We start from the raw sequence: 9,686 nt of genomic DNA on the forward strand, positions 1-9,686 counted from the left end.
TGTTACCGGACTTTCTTCGGTAGCTTTTGCTGTTGAGTTCTAATTTTATTCCCTTGTGGTCAGAGAAAATGCAAGGTATAACTTCAATGTTTCTGAATTTGGAAAAGTTTGCTTTGTGGCCTAAATTGTGGTCTATTTTAGAAAATGTTCCATGTGCTTCTGAGAAAAACGTGTATTCTGATGCTCCTGGGTGAAATATTCGGCAGATGTCTGTTAAATCTAGTTCATCTATGGAGCTGCTTAGATCTGTGATTTCTCTATTGAGTTTTTGCAGAGTGATCTATCTAGTCGGGAGAGTGGTGTGTTAAAATCCCTAACATTTAATGTCTTTGGATCTATGTGGAATTTGCAGGAAAATATTGTTTCTTGGATAAATTTGGGTTCTGCGTTGTTTGGTGAATATATATTTAGAGTTCTAATATCCTCCTGAAGGAGAGATCCCTTAATTAGTATGTAGCAACCTTCTTTATCTCTTCTCACGAATTTAATTTGAAGTCTATGTTATCTGATATTAGGATTGCAACTCCCACCTGTTTATGGGGGCCGTTTGCTTGGTAGATTTTGTTCCAACCTTTAACATTGAAAATGTGGTTTTTTTTTGTTGTTGTTGTTGTTTTGGTTTTTTTTACGGGCAACGTGTGACTCCTGAAGGCATCAGTTTGAAGGATCTTGTTTTTTAATCCAAATAGAGAGTCTATGTCTCTTAATTGGAGAGTTAAGTCCGTTAATGTTAAGAGATAGGACTGAGAGGTATTTGGAAGTTCCTGCCATGTTATCAACCTTCTTGGGGGCTGCGAAACTGGGTTCTTCATATGGTTCTTGGATTCTCAGTTTGGTTGCAGTTTCTTGGCCTTTATTGTGGTCTTCTTGGTTTTCTATGTGTAGGACATCTTTAAGAATCTTTTGTAGGGCTGGTTTAATGGAGATGTATTGTTTCAGTTTTTCTTTGCTATGGAAGGTTTCCATTTGGCCTTTAGTTATGAAGTAGATTATAGCTGGATACAGTATTCTTGGTTGATATTTGTTTGTGTTTAGGGCATAGCATACATCATTCCAGGCTCTTCTTGCTTTGATTGTCTCTGCTGAGAAATATGAGGTGATTCTAATTGGTTTCCCTTTATAGGTGATTAATTTTTTTCTCCCGGACAGCTTTAAGGATCTTTTCCTTTGTTTGAGTTGATCCTGTGTGGATTATAATGTGAAGGTGGGATGTCCTATTCTGGTCTGGCCTATTTGGAGTTCTAAATGCTTCTTGTATCTGAATATGACTATCTTTGTGCATATTTGGGAAGTTCTCTGCTAGGATCCCATTAAATAAATTTCCTAGACCATTCACTTCTGTTTCTAGGTGCTCCTCTACACCCATTATCCTTAGATTAGGCCTTCTGATGGTGTCTTCCAAGTGTTGGATAGATCTATCGTATTTATTGTACTTGTCTTGGATGGTTGTATGTTCTTTCTCTGTAATATCTAGGCTGCCTTCAATCCCCGAGATTTGATTTTCTGCATGGTCTAACCTGCTGTCAAGACTTTCTACTTTGTTTTTTATTTTTTTTCCTTCTAATTGGTCAAGTTTGATGGCTTCAAATTCGTTTTTGAAGCTTGGTTTTAGATCTTTTATAAACTTCTTTACTTCCTTAATTTGGTGTTCAGTGTTTATTCTCAAATCACATACTTGATTGGCTATGGTTTCCTTGGACTCCCATTACTTCTCTTGTGTTCCATTCAGCATTCCCCTTGTGGTCTCCCTGACTTCCTTCAGCTCTTTGTTAATGGATCCCATGAATGCCTGTAGTGATCTTTGTGTATTCTCATCCTGCTCTCAATTCCTGTATTACTCTTTGTTTAGCTTGCTCCGGCTCCCAATAATGCCATTACTGTATTTCTCTTTGAGTGTTCTCAGCCTGTTCACGCCTTTCCTGTCTTTCTCTTTGGGTATTCTCAAGCTGCTCACAGAAATTCTGTATCAGTTTTTGAGTAGCTTTCTCACGCTCATGATATTCCTGTATAAACCTTTGGATTGCCTCTTCTCTCTCCCTATTATGATCACACAGAGTCCTTTGTAGGTTTTCGATCTTTTCCTGTATTTACCTTTTGTTTTCATCCTCTCTCTCTATCACGCTCATACAGAATCCTTTGTATGTTTTCGATCTTTTCATTTATCATGTTTGCCAGCAGTGTTTGTAGAGCTATTTGGGAACTTTCCTCTGTACTATTCATTATCTGTTCTGTCCCCTGATTATCATGAGTGGGAGTTGAGGTACCCATACTTGCCATTTTTCTTGTTATTTTCCGGGTTACTCTGCCCATTTGGGATGAAATTAACACCAGTTTTGTGGTAGAACACTATCTTAAGACAAGCATCAACCAAAGTCTGTATTTGCACAGTCAATAGTCTGCAGATAAATTCTAGTTCAACAGATACATCTATTCAACATCAAACAACTATATATGAATGGGCTATGAACCACAAAGAAGAATTTGGAAAACCAAAAATTATTAGGGTTAGGGAGCAATGTGGGTAAAAAATAGGAATAGAGTGATGTTGGAAGGTACAGGGAGAGTTAACTTTATTAAGTCCTAATCTAAAATCAGCAAATAAGTTGGATAGGAAGAAAGTAGAGAGCGAGAAAAAAGAAGAAAGAGAAAGGGAAAAGAAAAAAGACTAGAAAAAATAGTAATGTGAAAATTAAAAATATTATGCAGGTCAAAAACACACTATTCAGAGAGGAACGTGAATATAATGAGGGAAGGTGAGGGATATAAAGGAGATGTGAAAAAATTAAAATTAAAAATACCTAAAATATTATATATGTATAAAGAGGTAGTACTGCTATTAAGGAATTTAAGTCTCAGAGGTTTTGAATTGAGTAATAAATTTGTGGATTAAGTGTGTACACAGTGTGGGATAGGGTCTAATAGTCAACTATGGGTTTATCTGAAGATGTACAGATCAAAAATTAAGTCACATAAAAGAGAACAAAAGAGAAGAAAACGTGAAAAGGATAAGAAAGGAAGAAAAAAAGATCAGTAGTTCAGAAGAGCTAAACAAAAAACAAAAAGAAATTTTTTTTTAAAAGAATGAAAAATGCACACACACGTATCCCTAAAATAAAAATTATAAGAGGAAAAAAAGTTACTAGAAAACAGTTTTTTCAAAAAAAGTAAAAATTAAAAAAAGTTTTAGAAAAGAAAAAAATTTTTTTGTAATAGGTACAAAAAAAAAGTAAAAGAAGAAGAAAAAAATGTTCTTTGATTTTTTTGGGAGGGGTGGGAAAAATCCTGTATCTCCCTTGTGTCTTAACCAACCTCTTGTTGGAGTCTCTGTTCTGCTTGTGGTGTTTGACTTTCCTGTGGCTTGTTTGGTTTATTAAGTCAGTTTGTTTGCACTGGCAGAAAAATGGTCTGCTTTACCCAGGATTTTGCGATCCTCCTCTCAGGTTAGTTCAATGGGAGGCAGATCTGCTTTGAGTATCACAAAAGAGGGAGATGGCTTTTTCCTCAAGTTTGGAGATGCTGTGATGAGGCTAGGTTCTGGGTAGAGTTGAGGCCTTTCAGCAAACAGTAGCTTTTCCTGGGGGCTAGTTTGTGAGAAACTCACAGAGCCCAGCCTGGAGCCATTCTCAGGGTTTATGTTTACAGAATTTCAATAGATTGTCAAGGCTGCTAAAGGGAGGGGCAGCCTCTGGCTCTGATTACCCAGTGAAGAAAGCCATTCCTAGGGCTTGTACCTGAGCTGGGTTACTTTTCCGTGGGTGGAGCTTATTCTGGCAGGTCAGCTTTAGTTCTTGTTACCTGCTAAAGACTCTAGTTTTCTTCCAAGGGCTGAGTTAGGGCTAGCAGTTCCACTGAGCTTTGTGGTTATCCAAGATGGAGATCTCCGGTACTGGGGGGGGGGAAGGGGTGGCCTTCCCTCCTCTGCTCCCCGAGAAGGAGAGAGGACGTCAGGCTTCTACTCACGCCATGTCTTGGTTCTGGTCTGCGAACTGCAGGATGAAGATGTCTGCTCCTTGTCGGTTCTTGCTCGTGTTGAGTAGAATCTGCTCACCCACTGCGCCAGGATCATTCTTCCCGGACTTTCTGTGATTCAGGTATGGCAGGTTTGGCCACCACCACCACCGCAGCAGCTGTAGCAGTGGCGGCTGCTGGCAAGAGCTCTGATCTGTCTATTGCTTGGATTTTCCCTCGCTGGCCTAACTCTATATCCTGTAATGGCACACTTGGTGTGATTCTCTGGCTTAGGACTGTTCACTGGAACTCTAAAACTGCTTTCTATGCGAGAGCTTTTTTAGCTTCCAGCTTCTCCTCCGCCATCTTCTGGGAACTCTCCAATGCATTCTTCAGAATATTATCTCTATAGGTATATACTTTTTGCTATTTATTGAATATGGTTTATTTAGTTAATTCCTAATTACCATTTTCTGAATGTAGTTTGGTATATGCAACTAGGATATATTATACCTGACCTGGAAATCAATTATTCAAACAGTAGTTTTTATCAAAAATGCTTATAGTGAAATAAAGAGGTAAATCCAAATTCTGTATATTTAAAGACAATATTTGGTTAGTCCTCTTCTCACATTCCCCATTCCCTTCTTGAGAAAAATGCATACCCTTCTTGAGAATAATGCATATTGTAAGGAAATGCTTAGAATGTTTTGGAGAAATAGCTTGACTTTAAACCAGTGACTTACTCTCTGCTGTATTTTGTTTAATTTATATCCAGAAAAGCTAAATTCTTACCTTATCATTTTCCTTAGGTTCTATACTCAGGTTTAATCTCTGATGGGTGACAAATAAAGATATAACCATTTTTTAACAGTGGCTAAATTTAGGCGGAGGAATCTAGGCACAACTATGCTCATGCAGGTAGGCCTCATTAGTCATGAGACCATGATATCAAAATGTTAACCTATGCTTACTGGTGTCATTCTTATGAGATTCTGTGTATTATTAACAGTGGTTATTAGCATTTGTTTTGTAATCAACACATTTCGTGGATTAGGAACTGAAGTGAGACATTATATTAGAGCAAAATTTAAGGAGGCATCCAAAATTAGTTACCAAGACAAACATCATTTAACACTGTGTTTTAGAAATGAAAGCCAAAGGGTATAATTTATGAAAAAATATCAAAACTTAAAATAAATACAGAATCAGTGTGACTGATTTTTCTTTTACTCCAGTTGCAATATGGCTTGCTTGATGACTTTTCTGATTATATATTTAGTTAGGTCTTGACATTTAGTTGGAGAAGTTACATATGTTCATTTGTCAAATTAAAGAGGAATTGAATTCCATGCCAGGGTCAACATCCATAATAATGTTATAGTTGTTTCCTGCTACTTTGCCAAAGTTTCAAATCAGTTCGAGTAACTTGAATCTTTTTTGAATCTACCTAAATAGGTATATACTTTTGTCAGTACCAGAAAGATTGTGACCACCACTTGTTAAAATCGTGTTTTCCAGAAACGACTATTCCCACTTTTCATGAGATTTTTAATTTCATTTATACAATGTGCTGATGTTTTCCTTCAGAAAACCCACATTCAATCTTCCACAAACAGTGTAATTTAGAGTAGTTTTAAATTATGTACACTCATGTACACTGCTAAGATTCTATTATTTGCATATTTTGTTGTTAAATCAGTGGTATTTAGTTCTCAATATGGATACTATTGGACATATTCATGCATTTCTGAATTTTTTAAATATGTCATGATTTTTGTGATTTACTAATGTATCATTTTTTCTTTTTTTATTGTGAAAATACTGTATAGAGGAGTTACAATTACATGGGCAATAGAGTGAATTCATATCTTATCAAGCATTGTTGCCTCCTCCCTTGTTTCCCCTGCCCATCCTTTCCCATCTCCCTTCCTGGTCCCCTGCCCCTACCAAAGTTGTAAAGTTCAGTTTTCTACATAACAATTTGTACATCTCATTGTTGCAATGGGTCCACCTGTATCTCTATTTAAACGATTTTTTTCCTTCCCCTCCACAAATTATACCAACATCAAATACAGTGAAATCAGAGGTTATACCGTGGGGCAGGGACTTACAAAGCAACAAATAAATCATCTTATAAATATGTTAGAAACAATTGCATGAAAGCAAAAACGTTTGAACACTTATCTTGTGGTTCATTTCACATAACATCAACTTATCTGACCTTTTGTGCTTGTCTCAGACATATACTAATTATTGTAAACAAGGGAAACCATGGGACCTTTTTTTTGTGTCTGGCATACTTCACTTAATATAATTTTTCCAAGTCGTTCCATTTACTAACAAATGGGCAATGTCATTCTTTCTGATAGAGGCATAGAATTCTATTGTGTATATATACCACATTTTTTTGATCCATTCATCTACTGAGGGGCATCTGAGTTGGTTCCATACCTTAGCACAGGCTGGAATTTTCTTAATAGAGACCCAGAAAAAAAAAGAAATCAAAGAAAGTTGGACAAATGGGATTGCATGAAATTGCAGAATTTCTGCATATCAAAGGACATAGCTAGCAAGCTCAATAGAAAGCCCACAGACTGGGACAAGATCTTCATTAGCCATACACTGTACAAGGGTCTCATATCTAAAATATAACTGAAACATAATAAATTAATTCCCCCAACAACAAATCCTCAAAGAAACCCCAATAAATAAGTGGGATAAAGACCATACTAAAGCTACCAGCACGACTATGGTTATTGTAGCACGTTTTTTCTTTTATATATGTGCAGATCTTACTTCATATCCAGTTACATTTGTTTTAAACCATTTGATCCATTCAAGGGATTTGCTATATTCGGTTCATCCAGATGAATTTTATTACAAATTAACACAACCTTATTTCTGAGAGAAAATTATCCTAATAGCTTTACTCAAATTAAAATTTATTTGAGGTTTTTGTACTTAAAAAAATAACTGGGCACAACATGTTTTTGTTCCTGGGAGAGTTTCACTTTCTTGGTTGATTTTCCAGCTGTGGTGATTTCAACATATGTGTGCATTTTATTTCAATTGTTTTGTGTTTATATTTTGTTTGATATATCAGAAAGTATAAGAAGAATCAGTGGATTTGGGCTTTGGTGGCTCATGCCTGTAATCTTCGCTACTCAGGAATCTAAGATCTGAGGATAGTGATTGAAAGCCCTCCTGGGCAGAAAAGTCTGTGAATCTCTTATCTCCAATAAACCACCTAAAACCAGAAACAGCACTGTGGCTCAAATGGTACAGTGGTGGCCTTGAGCTGAATTTCTGAGGAACAGTGCCCAGGCCCAGTGTTCAAGCCTCAAGACCGACAAAAAAAATTGACATGGAGTTTTATTTTATTATTTCATGATTTTTTATGAGTGGTTGTTCAGTAAAAATGTCATTGGTTTTTATATTTTTGCCTTGCCATAAAATGGGCCTACTATTGTCTTAAATTAATCAAAAAAACTCTCTGAATCTATGACAGCACAAATTTTGTGGGTAATGTTTAAGACCAAGTTGTCTTTAAAAAATATTTATATCACCCAAAAAAAAAGAGGAACAAAAAAATATATGCCAGAAACTTACTCTGTAAATCTTTTTTTTTAAATTTTTATTCATTTTTTACTGTGAAAATACGATACAGAAGGGTTACAATTACATGGCCAAGATAATGAGTACATTTCTTATCAAGCATTGTAGCCTCCTCCTTTGTTTCCCCTTCCCATTCCTTCCCATCCTCCTCCCCCTCCCCCACCCAATCCTCCTCACCCCCCCCCCCCCGCCACCAAAGTAGTAAAGTTCGTTTTCGACATAACAACTTGTACTTCTCATTGTTGCAACGGGTCCACCTGTATCCTTATTTAAACGACTTGTTTTTCCCCTTCCCCTCCACAAATTATACCGACATCAAATAGTTTTGTGATTATGCAGTTTAATTCTGATATCAAAAAGTTTTGTGATTATGTAGTTTAATAGGGCTCTGAGTTGTGGATATAGAACATCAAATTTAGTGACAAATATTTAAATTAATTCACATAAAGAATATTCCTTCAATTTTCTGGCTAAAGTGTTCTACAATCTAGGTATTTTTTAAAGGAATATTGTATATTGTTTCCTTGGTGACAACGTAATTCGAAGACTTAAAATTTTATATACCATGGCCATCTTAAAGAGGTGGATGTACTTGGGATGGCATGCAAAACTTTTGGACACCATTAATGTTTGAATCTTGGATAGGATTTGACTGGGAATTGTGACAGACTTTCATTGTATGAGAAGAAAAACAAAAGGCCATACGAATTCTTTTATCTGCTTCATTGTTGTATTACTTTATTCAAGCATACACATACACACAAACACACAGATATACACATGTGTAGTATGAAGACCCAGTAAGTCTGCAAGAAAATATTTTAATAGGAATTCCATAATATATTTAGTCTGTTGAGGTCTGATTAGAATTTATAGAAATATCTAGTTGCTTCCACCCCTGGACATGTTATTATCATTGGTGAAGATGTTGCCATTTGAATTTAGAATGCCCCAGAAAGACCTATGTGTTAAAGAAAAATGACTTTCTAGTCCCTCCCAGAATTTGGAGAATACCTGAATAGTTCTTCTGGAGGTTAAGTTCTTCAGTGTGAAACCTATGAGAACATACACTCTCATCTACTTTCTCCTTTTATCTTTTAATCATTGTAGATCAAAACTTTTCTCTTTGACATACTCCCCACCTTGACATTGTCTTGTCACAGGCCCCTAAATCAATAAAACCAACTGAACATCCACTGAAACCTTCAAACTTGTAAATCTGAGTAAGCCTTTCTGTTTAATAAAAGGACAATATCACTTATTATGGTAGGTTATAAAGCTAACACAGAAGTCTAGTCTTTCTAAAAATGTAGAGTATATTAAATTGTGCTTCATTCTAAAATATCTAACTCCTTGTTTTGTTTTATGTTTTAGTTTCTGTTGATTCCAGGGCTTAAACTCAGGGCCTGGATGGTGTTTTTGTGTTCTAGGACAGTGCTCGACATACAATCTGAACTGGAACTTCTTTTCCCCTGGTGGTTATTGGGAGATAAAAATCTAATGAACTTTCCTACTCAGGCTAGCTTTGAACTGTGATCGTCAGATATTAGCCTCTTAACTAGCTAAGATTACATCCTTGAATCACCAGTGCCTAGCCATGTTGCATATTTTGTGTAATTCCTATTTTCAGCATTGTATTGATGCTCCTACTACAATATATAAAATAAAAACTTAACCCTGTTTTCACTGTTTTTGATATTGGTATAATTTGTGGAGGGGAAGGGAAAAACCAAATTCTTTAAATAGGGATACTGTTGGACCCATTGCAACAATGAGATGTACAAGATCTTATGTTGAAAAACGCAATGTACAAGTTTGGGTTTTTTTTTGTCAGTCATGGGGCTTGAATTCTGGGCTTGGGCACTGTTCCACAGCTCTTCAGCTCAAGGCGAGCACTCTGCCACTTGAGCTACAGCGCCTCTTCCAGTTTTCTAGTGGTTTATAGGAGATAGGAGTCTCAAGGTCTTTCCTACCCGGGCTGGCTTTGAACTGTGATCCTCATATCTCAGCCTCCTTAGTAGTTAGGATTACAGGCATGAGCCACTGGTGCCAGGCCAAGAAATTTACAACTTTGGCTCAGGTGGGGCGGGGGGGGGGAGGGTCGGGAGGAGGGTGAAGAG

Source organism: Dipodomys merriami, unplaced genomic scaffold, assembly GCF_024711535.1.
Source record: "Dipodomys merriami isolate MVZ:Mamm:240054 unplaced genomic scaffold, mDipMer1.0.p SCAF_124, whole genome shotgun sequence".
In the NCBI taxonomy this organism is placed as follows: domain Eukaryota; kingdom Metazoa; phylum Chordata; class Mammalia; order Rodentia; family Heteromyidae; genus Dipodomys; species Dipodomys merriami.